Genomic DNA, 15,950 nt, shown 5'->3' on the forward strand with positions numbered 1-15,950 from the left:
ATCATTATCTATAAACAGAAAAATCCAGAGAGTTTCCAAGATCCACTTCCAAACTGGCTTAGCATCAATAGGATCTCAATATCATTTCCTATCACTTCCTTTTTTCTGAGAACCAGGGTGATCACATCACAGCTTCGACAGCTTGCTTACTTGCATAAAACAAGTAGATCACAACCTTGCATAAGGTTTTTTTTCTTTCCATCCACACTGATTGTCTGATTAAAAGCCCCAAAAAAAACCTGAGAAAACTTTAACATGGACTTCAAAGGGCTCTATAATTGGCCCTTTTTCATCTATCCTTTTAAAACAGTCCTGGTGTTTTATGCCACACATTGTATTCAATAAATTTGGTGCCATTCCCCTACAAACCTCAAAGCATTTCCAGTTATTATCGCTCCAAGATAACAGAGGTAAATATTATTCTGTGGCTGATTTGATGGCCACATGGGAAAGGATTTATCCAGTTAGTGCCAAAGCCGTGACAGGAATCTCGCTATTTCCACCCTACAAAATAACCTCCCAAGGCACAACTTTTCCATTTATGTACTGGACTCGTTTTGCAAAGACTGACTGCAACAAGCAGTGAACATCAACTCTGTTTCTCCTAGCATAGGTCTGGAGGTATTCCTCATGTGTTGTCCTCTGACTCAGTACTGGAACACATTGTCCAGTTCTGGGCAAGCCTGATGGTAATGCCATCACGCCCCAGATGATCCATCAGATAGGTCTTGTCCCTCAGATAGAAGTCTTAAGCATAACAGTGCCTCAATTCACAGAAAAAAGAAACGTACAGTAGTTGTGAAGAGATTTTAGAGCTGCACTGCTGCTGTATTCACACAAACAGCAGGAATAGAGCTTGCTTGGAGACTGCACACTCCCCAGATGGACTCCCTGTTATCTGGTGCACTGGGGCCTGGCAATACTTCCACAGGAGACCTCACCCGCTGGGAGCTCCATGGACTGCAGCAAGACAACAGGCTTAGAAACACTTCCTTCTTTTGCTGATGCAGAACAAGCTCACTCACAACAGGAAGCTCACACCTTCCCCTCAGCATTCAAGCAGCCCCTGTGGCCAAACCAGCAGAGAAGTCTTCTCACATTTTCAAACGCTGTGGTGCCTTTGTTCTCATGAAAAAAAAATAAAATCCAATATTTCATGAAACAGAACAACCTTTGGGCCACAAAATAAGAAAGTTTTTCATCTTTTTTTTTTTTTTTTTTTTTTTTTGACAAACATCAAGAAGTCATTACAAATGAAAGCTAATGGAACTTTTTATAAATGTTTGTTTAAGATACACAAATTTTTCCCAAAAAAGTCTGGTATCTCCCAACTGGTTTTTAAACCTCATGCATCATAATTATTCCACGTGCCCATTACAGGTGAACTTACACTAAAAGAAATCTTACTGTACAGTGACTTGCAATATGGTACAGTTCTTCTGAGATAAGGGATCTAACTAATCTCATAGATTACTGTGCAGAAAGGAGTAGGGAAAAAGGGGAGGGCAGCTATTGAAATAGGGGGCCTCTTAGAGAAGTTGTGATATGGTACCTTGCAGCTTTTTCTATAGATGGTCTCTCTTGCACTTTCAAAGACAAACAATCCATAAAGCAATCCAACTGCTGTTTAGTCTAGTTTACAGACAGGGTGGCATTTAGGAGAAGGCAGTGCACAGGTGATCTGAAGGTTGCCTATAATTCCTGCATTTTAGTTTTTGATCCAATTCCATATGGCATCCAGTGGCATCCAAACCTCCTGAAAGGCAGAGCTGTTCTTCAGAACATAAGGACCCATGGAATTAAACTGTACCAGAGCTGCTATTCTTTTGTCACCTGTTCAAAAGCCCTCCATCACGGAAACTACCTTTTAATATTCTTGTCTTTCATTTATTTACTCATGCCCAATATAATCCATGACTAATTTCTCCTGGGTCTGCAAAGGTCAACCAGAGTCCATTCAGGAAAACCTAGCATATGTCATATGTTTGACAAATGCAGTGGCATTGTATTCACTTGCAAAGATGACTTATTTCCAAAAAGTGACGTACAACACTAATATTTGTTTCTTGAAACATAGCAAGAATAACATTTCAAAGTGCATAGAAGATAAAACATAAGCTCAGTGCAAGCTTGTATTAGCTAAACTGCTGTACCTCATTACACATTTTCACCCCACAATGCCTTCTGAAAGAATAAATCAGCTCTCTCTAATCTTCTCAGGTCTTAATAAAACAAATAAGCAAAGATGCATTAATTTAAAAGAAGCCTACCATAATGATATTAACAAACTGTTAACATTTTCCCAGTTTCATTAGTACTGCATGACAAAACCTTGCTCACAACTGAACCTGACCTCACAGACCAGTCGCTTACTCAACAATGACATTTTGGCTATTTGATTTAGTTATCAAACAGCCAGAGCAGATCATGCAGCTAGCAGAAGGAGTAACTTTCTTCTTACCATGTATCTTCTTCTTAATCTAATCACCTGCAGAGCAATTTACCTACTTATTTCAGATCAAAGTAGCTTTAGTAAACAAAGCTGACACCTTGCCAGGCAGCAGTTACAGATGACTTTCTTAAGTGGAGCGATATATGGAATAGCTGAACTGCAAGCTTAGGCTTATAAAGATAGGGGAACTTCACCAGTGCCAGTGTCAAGGCAACCTTTTTAATATGTGTTGGCGCACAGACACACACTCTACATGCTGCCATCAGAAACATTCTCTTTCAGAACAAAAAGAAAAAAGAATAGAGAAAACAAGATCCTTAGAATACAGAAATAATGAGCTCTATTACTTTCTCAAACTCGAAGGATTTTGACTTCAGCAGCAATAAACAGTCAACAAAGAAGATATTTATACTGACATCCCATCAGCAGGGATCTCCATTTTGCAGTAGGTTAGTCACCTGGCAGTGAAAACCACTGAGATTCCCTCTTTCTTGTTTCTTGGGTGGCCAAGAAAGTTTCATTAGAGATTGACATGGAAGACAGAATATGTGGTTCATTTGATATTTTCTTATTTTCACATGTTGGACTCTCACATTCCATGTTTTGACTCCTACATTTTGGAAACCAATCTGTATTTGGAAGCCACCTTCAGATAAGGCTTCCAAAGAAGGCTGGCTTCACCCTAATCACACCAGGAAAATCAATGATGGAAAAGCCATGTTACGGGTACATAGTGTCTCAAAATTACATGGACTTACAAAATACTTTGTCTAGCAGGGTCTCTCTAAGAGGAAGCTCAGAGAAAAGCAATTAGTCTTGCCTCAGGTACCATTACAAGCCACAGCAGTCATTAAAAGTAGCTAATTGCTGAGTCAGCCACTAATCCTTGTCACCTGCCCATGCAAGCTATTACATTTTTTCAGCACACTGCAAATAAATCTAACTACTCAGTGACATCATTTCATTAAGCAAGAAAATTAGGGAAGTAATTGGGTAAAAGATGATGATTTATACATGCATTTCCAACCTAGCAGTGAATAACTGTTTTTACACCGTAACAACACAGAATGCTTTCAACAAACTATTCTAAATTTCTGCCAAGCCATACTTCTCACTTGGGCTTTTCTCTCATTATTATAGGTTAAAAAAAGGAAGAAGAAATAAATTATAAAAGCGTGTGGGTGCGTGTGTATACACAAAGGAATAGTCACCCAGTTTGTGCTTTATTCATAACAAATCTCTGTATAAAATGCTAGGTCAGAATGATTTTCAGGTTAAGAACTGAGCTCATAAAGCTGGAAGATTGCTAACAGTTGGCAAAATTACCCTTGGGTCACAATGTTCGTGGCACCTGTACACACATTTTCTCCCTTTTATCTTCTAGTTTACTGTAAAAGAGTCAGCCTACTTGATCACAGAATCACAGAATCACAGAATGGCCAGGGTTGGAAGGGACCTCAAGGATCATGAATCTCCAACCCCCCTGCCACGTGCAGGGCCACCAACCATCCCACCTAATGCTAGACCAGGCTGCCCAGGGCCCCATGCAATCTGGCCTTGAACACTTCCAGGGACGGGGCATCCACAACCTCTCTAGGCAGTCTGTTCCAGTACCTCGCCACTCTCTCTGTGTTATTCAGGAGGCTGACTCCCATCTTTCCACAGGCTCCCTTAAGGCAGTTGTAGAGGGTGATAGGGACTCCCCTAGGCCTCCTCTTCTCCAGACTAAATAATCCCAGTTCCCTCAGATCTCTCACATCTGTGTTGCCCTTTTCTGGACACACTCCAGGACCTCAGTGTCTTGTAGTGAGAGACCCAGAACTGAACACAGCACTCGAGGTGCAGCCTCACCAGAGCTGAGTACAGAGGGATGATCACTTCCCTGCTCCTTCTGGCAACTTTCTGATACAAGCCAGGATGCCACTGGCCTTCTTGGCCACCTGAGCATGCTGCTGACTCGTGTTCAGGTGAGCGCTGACCATAACCCCCAGCTCCATTTCTTCCACACAGTCTTCCAGCCACTTTGCCCCAAACCTGCAGCATTGCCTGGGGTTGTTGTGGTCAAAGTGCAGGACCTGGCACTTGGTCTTGTTGAACTTCAGCCCAGCTATCCGGCCTGTCCAGATCCCTCTGTATTGCCTGCCTAACCCCACAGGTAAGATTGGTACTTCCTCCCAGCTTGGTGTCATTTTATGATCACAAGAAGGCAGCTATAGAAGAAATGAAGAAACAAAGATGGTATGAAAAATTAATTTTACAGAAATTAGTAACAGCTATAATTAGTACACAAATTAAAATTTAAATAAGGGAAAAGACTTGTAGTAATGAAGAGGGAATGGCATGAATCTGTCTGGGGCAATGAGTGATTCTCTGAGCTTATGTATAATACAACTGATAGCATTTCAGGTCCACATGTCCCACCTAAATGAGGTCCAACTTCACAGTGGTCAAATTGGTATAATCTGTTCACTGGGTACAGAAATCAGCTAATGATTTAAATCTAATTCCTCTTAGAGGGCAGAAGTGAGAATGCTGCCCAAGAAGTTAAGCAGGCTCATGTTATTTGCCCGAGGAAAACTTTCTCTTTCGTGCTGATTTGTGCACCTCATCTAGTTTAAGGGGAAGTCCGACCAACCTGCTGAATGCAGCACAGCCACATCTGCCCATTTATTTATGTACAAAAACTGTAGTAAATCTTACTACTAGGCAATTAGAATGAAGCCACTGAGAATAAACACATACCATTTACAATCAACTCGGAAGCCATTATTTCTGTCACTGAGAAAAAAGAATAAATATGAGTTTTTCATTCAATATGTATTGCCTTTCACTAGCTGCTGGTGAAACCAAGCTCTCTACAAGCAAAAATAATGTTCTCTTCATTCTCCATTGGCTGTGAAAACTCAAGCACACATTTACCAGCAAATTAAACAGCATGAGTCAGTGCAATGTGCAATCCTGCATTTTGTGACACAGTCACAGCCCTGCAGTTCTCTCCTTAGATGAAGGTCACATCATGGCTGTCTGTAAATCTCTGATTCTGACAGGCTCAGTCACCATAGGGTCAAATATCAGTTCATACCCTGCTGACTACGTAGGAAGTATGTAATATTCCTCTCTCTCTCTCATGAGAGTCCATTTGGAGAGTCACAAAGAAGCAGAATGTGTAAATATTTATACTATTTGTTAACATTATAATGCACACAGGACTCAGAATGAATCCCATAAGGCAGTCTGAAAAATACAATAGCACAATGTTCACTCTCCATAGAAGAACAGCTCCATCACAACCCATACCTGTTCAGCCAAAAGCTCCTGAAGAAGCTAGCCAAATCCTGGCTTTACTATGTAGTAAATGCCATCAGTAAAGCTGGATTGTTTCAGGACCAGGGGAATGTATCTTGACGTGAAGATTAATTGCCCCCACAGTCATAATTAGGACTTCTTTATAATATTCTGATTCATCCTATCTTGGCTAATAACAAAGTAGGTAGCCAGTCCAGTTTCACAATTGTACATTTCAAAATGAAATGGAAAGCACTGTCTCTCACTTCGTGTATTAGTTCCTAAGTTCCAAAGCAAACTAACAAATAAATAAATAAATGGAAGTGAAATATATTGTTTGTGCAAAACTCACAGTCTGCTGTGAAAACCATAGCCCCTGGGAAGCTAGAAGCATGACAAAACACATGTTCTGTAGGTTTGCATTTGGGAGAATTATACATTGGAGTTTCAGAAAGGATTGCACACGAGCATCTGATTACAGGGCAGTGATAATGTGCTGCAAGATGCAGGTCAACCACAAATACTGCTGTGAATTTTTATTTCTAGGTCCTTACTCCTTTAGTGCTCTGAGGCTGCATAAACAGTGGTGAGGAAAACTGGAAGAGCATATGCATCACATAAGACCAAAAGTAAAATTGCTCCAAATATTCCTACAGCATCTGATTGCCACAAGCATGCCCCATTCAACATCTACCTTCAACTGAAAGACAAGTCTCAAAATTGTAGCTCTGATTTGCATCAGGATTGTGGAGTAAAAACCTGACGTTTGCTACTACTTAACAAGTAAATCCATCCCATGCGATTCAGTAATCTTTATGCTTCTCAGACTTTCCACATCCCTCCTCATGATCCATTTTACACGATTCTTAACAGAAGACTCCTTAAGGGTCTTTTTCTGGAACAAGCACAGAAGCACTGTTTGTGAATCCCAGGTTTCCAAGCTCCTCAGAAAACTCATTCTTAGGTTGCTGTTGTTCTGTTGCCTCTCATTTCTATATACCTCTACCTAGAAAAGAGTAGACTGTGTCACTTCTGTGTTTCACTAAAGAGGAAGGTGGTGAGAGATTCAGCACTGAGGGAAGAGGGAAGTCTACAGCCCCCCTACACAGAGCTCTGTACTGCGTGCCTCCAATTCTTTGCTCTCGCTCAGATTTCTGTGGCCACTGGTTTTTCCCTGTTTCTCCTCCAAGGGCTAAATCATTACAGAATATCCTGAGTTAGAAGGGACCCACAAGAATCATCGAGTCCAACTCCTGGCTCCACACAGGTCCACCAAAAAATCCAATCATGTGTCTGCGAGCATTGTCCATACATTTCATGAATTCAGGCAGTTCAGGGCCGTGCCCACCGCCCTGTGGTGCAGACCCTGTCCCTAACCCCCATCTGCCCTTCCCTGACACAGCTCCATGCCGTTCCCTCGGGCCCTGTCGCTGTCACACAGAGCAGAGCTCAGCGCTGCCCCTCCGCTCCCTGTGAGGAGCTGCAGCCGCCATCAGGCCTCCCCTCAGCTCCTCTGCCTGGGGCTGAGCACACCGTGGGACCTCAGCTGCCCCTCACACCCTTCCCTCCAGACCCTTCCGCATCTTCATAGCCCTTCCCTGGACAGTCTCTAATGGTTTTGTGTTCTTTTTCTACTGTGGCACCCAAACTGTACACGACACTCAAGGCGAGGCTGCACCAGTGCAGTGGGACAGTCGTTTCCCTTGACCAGCTGGCAGTGCCGAGGATATGGCTGGCCTTCCTGGGCTGTTGTGTCCTATCTGGAATGCAGATGCCTTTACTTGCACTTTTTTGCCAGATAGCCAGAGACTATCTGTGTTTCCCAGCCATCACCCACGGTGATTTTACAGAAAGAACAAGTATTATCCAGCACTATTCAGTAGTATTAATTACATGTATTACAAATCCTGTTCTCAGGCTCATTCGCCTCCTCCCAGGCTCGATCTGGAGCCTGACTCACACTTCACCACAAATTCCCACTCTTTCACCACTGATTTAAGATTTGATGGATTTAAGGATACCACCTGCAGGACAGCCTTTCAAGCCTGTTGGCATGCCAACGGTTGTTGATTTTACTGGTGCCTCCAGCAACTTAGCAGCAACTATCTCCAGGGTTTTTCAGCAGTTCCCAGAGCAGCTGCTAATATGCTGCCTTGCTGTTCTCTGGGAGCCAGCTCTGTCGATGGAGGACAATGAAGTGCTAAAAGAAGAGGCTGAAGGGGTTTACCTCCATCAGGCAGCTGATGAACCAGAGTCACCTGCAGATCCTACCACCTTCTGTCCTGTAAGGAAGGGAAGTGGCCTTCTTGGTTTCCTGAAAATTTTTGTTTCTCTTTGGGATTCTAAAGTTTGAGCACTGTTCTAAGATCAGATGCGAGAACTAAATCCATAGGGTAGCGCACAGTTCAAAATAACATCCAAATGCACCCAACAGGAAAAATACCTCTTCTGAGCCTGGTATTTTTTTGTGTTCTACGAGTTCTAGCTGTCACAGCTATTAGCAATCATGTGCTGCAAACTACTTCATGGCCACCACAACTTTTCACAAACCTCTTCAGTCCTTTTCATTCATTTTGTTCCCTTTTCTTCTTTGGCCTTTTCTGTTACTATTATCTGAGTAATCCACTCAGGAGACTTTGAGGATGTTCCATGACTCGATTTGAGATGGCACTGCACTGGGGGACCACATAAGCAATGGGGAAATGTCCACAACTAACCAGCAAATTTAAACAACATCCTCGCGATTATAATCCTCCTGGCCAATAGGATTTATATTCTTGCATTAATAATTAGATAAGTTTAACTGCCAGAAATTACAGCAATAAGCATTTTGACTTATCCCACAGAATAATCAGAACATCTAAGCATGATTCAAACTGGCAATGTGAGAAAACTTTGCTAGATGCAAAAGAATGAGAAACTCTGAAATCATCACCTCAGAACAGAACACAAGAAAAGCCTTTAAACAAGCATGGCCATGCTGTATTTTGTTTTAAATCTGCTGAAAAAAATGGGACCACAGCTTGAAAACTCAGGCAGATGGATTATCTTGTCTGACAAGTAAACAAGTCTGTGGATGAATAATTAAAGAGTAATTTTCCAGCACCCTAAGGCATACATTTTTATCTTAATTAAATTCACATTAATATCTGCAATTGCTACACCAATGGTAGTTCTTAATTCCTCGATCTCCTATGACAGATTTTCAATAGATATTTTTTCCAGGTTTCTTCTTTGCCTTTGGTAACAACATGCATTTGTTACTGTGCTTATACACAGAAAACATCCTGCAGTCCTGATGGTTGCCTACAAAAAGTGAGGGTTCTTTTCCTAGTGTAGTTCCTGTTCCTTACCATTCCTTTCCCATAATTTTATGGGGAATAAGGAATGGGGGGGGGATTAAGATTTACCACCTTGAATTACCAATAGGCCTAAGTTTTGTGTTTAAGTACTGTGCTGAACTGAGGTCTAGGAATATAGCTTCCCATCTAAGGTCAAGTAGGTCAAGAAGGCAAAGAGAAAGAAGAGGAAAAAAAAAAAAAAAAGGAAAAGAAGGGAGATAGCAAAAGCTAATGAAGTAGCAACAAGAAGAAAATCAACTGTTTGGTTTATTGCTTTCTTGTATTTGCTCTGTGTTTCAATCTGCACATTCTACAATGTATAAACTTTGTTTATTGATTGCTTACCACTGTTAAATATAAGGTTTTATTTTCATGCCTTGTCTAGCCCAATATTTACAATAAGAGGCACTATCAAATAGTCACTGGGAAATCAGATCTTTCCAGATGAGAACAAGAATTCTTTAGAGAGAAAATCATAAATGTAAAGAGATAAATAATTCCAGATTCAGAGCAATTAACACATAATCACAAGTCACCACATAAACAATACTCTGTATTGTTATGCATTTTATACAAGAACTAAAAAGTAGAGAGAAAATAATCTTTATAAATTCCTTAGAAAAACACATAGCCAATCTTCATTCCTGCTGTAAGATGGCTAAAAATAATATGTAAACAATACTCATGGCCACAGGTACACATTAGTCATGAAGTAAACATAAGCTGTGGTATATCTGACCTCCTAGCATTAGCTTTGAAAAAAAAAAATGAAACATCTAAAATTAAAGTAAGGAAATGAAAGTTATTTCACTTATTGCCCTGAGATATGATATTTAAACACTTCTGGGAATGCCATGAGGCATCTCTGTGCATCCTTAGGAATCTAACCATGCTTTAAAATGTCATACCTTTCACTTAAAAGAAGCAAGTTCTGTAATCAGGTTACTGGAAGTGTGGAATTGCAAATGCATCAGTCTCTTTGTTCCCTTTCTATCCCAACAGAGGCCTGTTAAGATTTGCTCTCAATAAATCATTTTTATTTTTTGAAATGCAGACTGTCTCCGTAATGCATCACAGCATCAGTGGCTGATTGCTAGGTGAAGATTAACTGTTGAGCTCTTGTCTAGATTGCTGAAGCAAACTAGACAGATACCTTCCTACCAATCTGTAAGAGCTCATCAAAGGAAAATTGCACAAGATTATTCCTCTTCAACGTTCTTTGCCAGGTAAAACTTGGCTGGCCTTCATCCTTGAAATCTATGCTCCCATCACCACCTCCCTTTGACACAGGTGATATCCACTTTCCTCTCTTCACAAAACGCTCATTTCTGTTAATCTCTACTCCATTCTTCCATATTGTTATTTATCATGTTCAGTCTGCCCAGAGAAACTCTTTTGAGTGTGATTCTTTCTGTTAGTTTTTTTGAGTTAATAAAATGTAGGATGCCCATTCCATTGGAAACATTACCAGGCAGACAGCCTGACTCTGTAGACTGATAATTGACTTCCCTTCACCCTTTACTTCCTTGCACTTCTCCATCAAAAATCTTGTTACCACTTTGAAAAGTACAGTGACCTGAGAAGTGCAGTTCTTTGAGTGACTTTGGCATAACCGTTAAAATAACAGTAGCAATTTCCAGAACATAGAAAAAGATGTGTTTACATGGAATGTATTGTCCTTATGCCAGAAAGCTGTTATATTGTCTTTCCTGGGGGGATGATTGCCAATCCAACTTTCACATTCAGAAAACAAATTGAAAATACATATTTTTCATTCCGTGTCTATCAGTCTGCAAGTAGCATAAAGCAGTGCAACCATAAAGATGAGTGAAGATCATTATTTCACCACTTTTGGTCAATCAGATGAGAGTATGCACTCATGTAGACATATAACTATCTGACAAACACATAAGAATCAACCCCCTTTCCTATCCATTGGTCTCTAAATTTATATCTCCCTTTAATTTCACACATCTCAGTGACTCCCAGTTTCTGGGATTATCTTCAAGACACTAAGAGCAGTTTGGGAGTAGAAGAATGAGCTCCATAACAGACTCACTGCAGTCTTACTGCAGGTTTAGATTGTAACGCTGTCTCAAAATGTGATCTCTTAGGATAATGAAGAAAAACTTCCACATGGAAACCTCTTGCCCTTCCAGTCACTGCTGAGGTCTGCAAACTACCTTGGCACACAGAGCCTGAGGGTTGTGAGCTATACCAAGAGTAGACACAGCCATGGCAAGAATGCAGATGCTGTGCAGCCGTGTGTCCACAGATGTAGCTGTAATGTGACACAGCTGCCCCTTCCACACTGTTGGTTGAGAGGAGCAGAGCCATGATGAAGAGCTGCATTAGAGAATAGGCCAGAAGACTTCCACTGCTGCTCACTGAGCCAATCTGCCTTCTCTGACATTAAGGTCAAGGAACTGCAGAAAAGTGATGTGCCGGGGAACTCTAAAATGCAGTGATGAGTCAACCTGAGCTGGCTGCCAAACATCCACTCAGCTATTCTCTCACTCACCATCCTCAACAGGACAGAGGGAGAAAACATGATCCATCCTTGCACTTTGCCCCTGCTCCCATCTGGGTGCATCCCATGGATTGCAGTCCTTCACAAACACAAAAGCAGTCCTCTGTGGCTACTTGGCCTTCAGGAAATATGCACCGTGATTTCTTTTATATACTCCATATTCTGCAAGGGAATCAATGCTCTAGTGCCTGCAGAACTTCTCCCTCCTTCTGCTCTGACATTCATGTTTGCAGAGTTGCTTCTCATACTTTTTTTCCCCTCATTCCTCATTGTTCCAAAGTGTTTTGCCCTTTCTTAAAATATTTTCAGAGATACCACTGGCTTTACTGACAGACCTGGCTGTATCCTGCAGTGGCTGTTTTGGAATCAGTTAGGACCAACTGTGTGCAGCATGGGGCAGCCCCTGGCCTCTTCTCATAAAGGCCACTGATATAGTCCCCCGCTGACAAAATTTTGCTACATAAATGTAAGACAGATGGTAACACATTTTTCATGAAGCACTACACCATGACTTTGAGAGCTCAAAAGTATGAGTTGGTGTATTTGGAAGTAAAGGACCAGCTCCCACAACAAATAGTTAAAATAGACACAGGAAGAGGCATGTACAAGCTAATACAGAGAGTGTGTAAGTAACCTATACTGACAACATTCATTATTTACTTACATGGCAGCTCATTTTGCTGTTTTTCATCATCACCAAACAGGTATATTTGCTCAGTCCTCTCATTGACAAGTTAATGCCCTTATCTTCCATTTCAGAAGAAGGAAACCACAGCCAAGTGAGAGATGGTTTGTAGCTGGTCTTACCTGAAACTCATGTCAAAGTCACAGTGCTTTCAGTTGCAAGCATACTCCTTGAGAACTGAGGTCTGGCTTCCATCTGCAGTATTTCTTCAGCAAATCATCACCTGCATGGAAAGAAAGAAGTTGGAAACGTTTGAAAAAAAACAACAATACACAATTAGTAATGCGACATTTTAAAATTTCCACCTCATTCTTATAACATAATTGAAAACAGCAGAGCTGTGCTCCTACAGTAACAATAATAAGGAAATTTTTAGATTGCTTCTGTTAGCTAAATGCTATGTGTTGTACTATGAGACTTAGGAAATTAAATTGCTTTAGAAATAAACAGCAACATGGAGAAAACATCAGATATCAAATCTATATTTAATTGAGCATTTTATGTTAGATATTAAACAACAAATCATCAGATATAATTAACTGGTATACTTCCACACAGGTCAACAGACTCAGCAAATGTTTACTCAAAATCTGATCAATATATATATGCATTTATCTACTTATGCTATTAAAGCATTGTTCCATGTAGTTTTCCCATAGTTAAATGTCTGAAATGCAGCTGTATATATCTTTTTGATATGTCTATATTTTTTATGTCACTCACTCAGCAACTCAATATGTGAGAACAAAGAGCATATATCTTTAAGAACAGTGTCATAGGGATTGCAGCCCTCTCTTTTTCTGCACCTCATATATGCTTCTTTCTCATTGCAATGAGTTTTAGCCTAGCCCAGACTGAGAGAACAGCTTTGTCTTCCTACTGTCCTAATACTTCTCCCATTCTAATAGTGAAAAAATAAGGCATCAGCTGTGCTACTACAGAAATGCTTCACTTGGAATGTAACTGAGGGCATTCAAACACCTAGCACAGAGCATCTTAGGAAACCATTAGATGTACAAACTTTTGGGATGGAATGATTAAAAAACAACATACAGCAGGTGAAAAGAAGCACCTTTCATTACCTGTCCCTAAGATAATTTTCTCCTCAGTCACTTCTGCTACCAATAAACAACTCAGTTAAACAGAGTAGCCTGTAGCAGCATTTGCTATAAGCATGATCTGAGATTTCATGCTAGAAACTTTTATTAAAGCCTCTTACTAAACAATATGCAAAACAGCCAAAGCAATTTCAACAGAGTATTTATATGCATTGCAACAGCTGTTCTAAAGTAACAGCTCTTTCATCCATACAGTTCTTTTTTGTGTCTTGAAGTTATGAAGATTTGGGAACAAAATATTCTCACACAGAAGAACATCAGTACTTGGTAATTAAGCAAGCTGTAATGCACAGCGCAAGGGTAATGCCAGTGAGGAAGCATTGTCCTCTGACTAGGATAATAAAAAAGACAGAAAACAAACTGGGTTTTGCAGTGGTTTTCCTGATAGTCTCCTCAAGGCCCTGTTATCTGTCTATAAAACAGGAAGAACAATGCTCCCTTGTGAAACAGAGAAGCTGATCTCATTTGTGGTGTCCAGAGGATGCTGTGAAAACTACTAAACATTATTACATACAGCTAATAAAGTTGAGTTTATTGTGGTGACAGGTGCAATCAATGAACAGCATCAGAACATTTCTAAGCATACCACAGAAAAGATGAGAAAAAGCTAAATCTATAGCAGGCTAGAGGTAACTTGGGGAGAACAAGGTTTATGTATGTGGTTGAATACTGCTCAACCATTTCTGATAAGGTGGCAATGGATTCTGGAAAACTCTGTAATGATGCCAAAGCAGTTCGGTAAATGTGACTGGCCAGATGGAGGAAAGAGCATCGTCCCAAACCACAGATCACCAAGTGCCACCAAGAACATTTTCGTGGCCCACAGAGTTAACTTGTTCTGTGCTGTCAAGATCTAAAATGAAAAAAATACATATATAAGCACCAATCACCTGCAACTCAGATTCACAAAGAGAGAAATAGAAAATTGATTAAATAATGATTAAACAATGATATATAAAGTGTACTGGTGAAGCACTAAGAAGAAATGCCTGCACCCAGAGTTCAACTTTAAGCTGCTGAAAACTTTGAAAGATCACCTCAGAGTACTAGAAAGGTGTGCAAAAAGCAGTCAAAAAACCTAATAATCTGAAGCACCCTTGAGCAATCTGGGGGACTCATGCAAACCTCTTGAAGTTCTGCAAGGTCAATTGTAAGGTTCTGCATCTTACAAAGGCAGGGCAATCCCAAGCACAAACACAGACTGGGTGGAGAATGGATTTAAACAGCCTTCAAGAGAAGGACTTTGAAGTGTTGGTTGTTTTTCACTCAGAGAGTGATGACGCACTGGAACAGGTTGCCCAAGGAGGTTGTGGATGCCCCATCCCTGGAGGCATTCAAGGCTAGGCTGGATGTGGCTCTGGGCAGCTTGCTCTACTGGATGGTTACCCTGCACGTAGCAGGGCGGTTGAAACTAGATGATCATTGTGGTCCTTTTCAATCCAGGCCATTCTGTGATTCTATGATCGATGAGAAGCTCAGCATTAGCTATCAATATGTGCTTACAGCCCAGAAAGCCAATCATATCCTGGGCTGCATCAAAAGAAGCTTGGCCAGCAGGTCAAGGGAAGGGATTGTCCCCTCTACTCTGCTCACATGAGAAAATGGAGCTGTTGGAGCAAGTCCAGAGGAGGGCCAGAAGGATGCTCAGAGGATTGAAGCACCTCTCCTATGAAGACAGTCTGAGAGAGTTGGGGTTGTTCAGCCTAGAGAACAGAATGATCCAGAAAGACCTTATGACCAACTTCCAGTACTTACAGGGGGCCTGCAGGAAAGATGGGGATGGACTCTTTGTAGGGAGCGCAGTGAAAGGACAAGTAGTAATGGCTTTAAACTAAAAGAAGTAGATTTAGATATAAGGAAGAAATTCTCCACTATGAGGATGATGAGGCAGTGGAACAGGTTGCCCCAAGAAGCTGTGGATGCCTCATCCCTGGAAGTGCTCAAGGTCAGGTTGGATGGGGCTTCAGGCAACCTGGCCTAGTGGGAGGTGTCCATGACCGTGGAGAGGGATTGGAACCAGATGGTCTTTAAGGCTCCTACCAACCCAAGACATTTTGTAATTGTATGGTTCTATTACTAGAAATTTGTTTATGTTTTCTCTGAGTTCACAACCTTGCCTGCAGGAAGGAATAACTGAAAAGTTATTCTAGCAGCTTTGAGTATATGAGGTGTGAAACATACCATGTGCAGCTGCCTACTCTGCTACAGTTTTCAATGATGGATAATACCACCTATAAATGTAGACAATCTTTTTTTTTTTTTTCTTTTCTAAAGGAACTAAAATGCTGTTGACACAGCACTGTGCCCATAAGAATATACAATTGTCTTGTTAGATAATGTTTCTCCTTAGATAAGTGAAATATATAAATACTTCAGTGAAATAAAATAGCGGGATTTTAAGATAGGAATAAACTATTAGCATTTCAAAATGAGACCCAGACTGTAAATAATGGAAATCTGGGAAAAGATTCCTCAACATATGGCTTTGCTTGTCTCAATAACATGTTGCTGTCTCTTGACTGCACTAATGATGATTAGA

General features: G+C 40.9%; 1 long non-coding RNA gene across 1 annotated transcript in view; it reads right to left on the bottom strand.

Moving 5' to 3' along the window:
• Nucleotides 1-15,950, bottom strand: part of LOC149919814 (uncharacterized) — a 97,316-nt gene that overhangs the window by 29,130 nt on the left and 52,236 nt on the right. Inside the window, exon 3 of the long non-coding RNA XR_016471483.1 lies at nucleotides 12,416-12,516. This is a non-coding gene — a long non-coding RNA (uncharacterized LOC149919814). The remainder of the gene's footprint in view (nucleotides 1-12,415; nucleotides 12,517-15,950) is intronic.

This window comes from Phasianus colchicus, chromosome 1, assembly GCF_987193195.1.
Source record: "Phasianus colchicus chromosome 1, bPhaCol1.hap1.1, whole genome shotgun sequence".
In the NCBI taxonomy this organism is placed as follows: Eukaryota; Metazoa; Chordata; class Aves; order Galliformes; family Phasianidae; genus Phasianus; species Phasianus colchicus.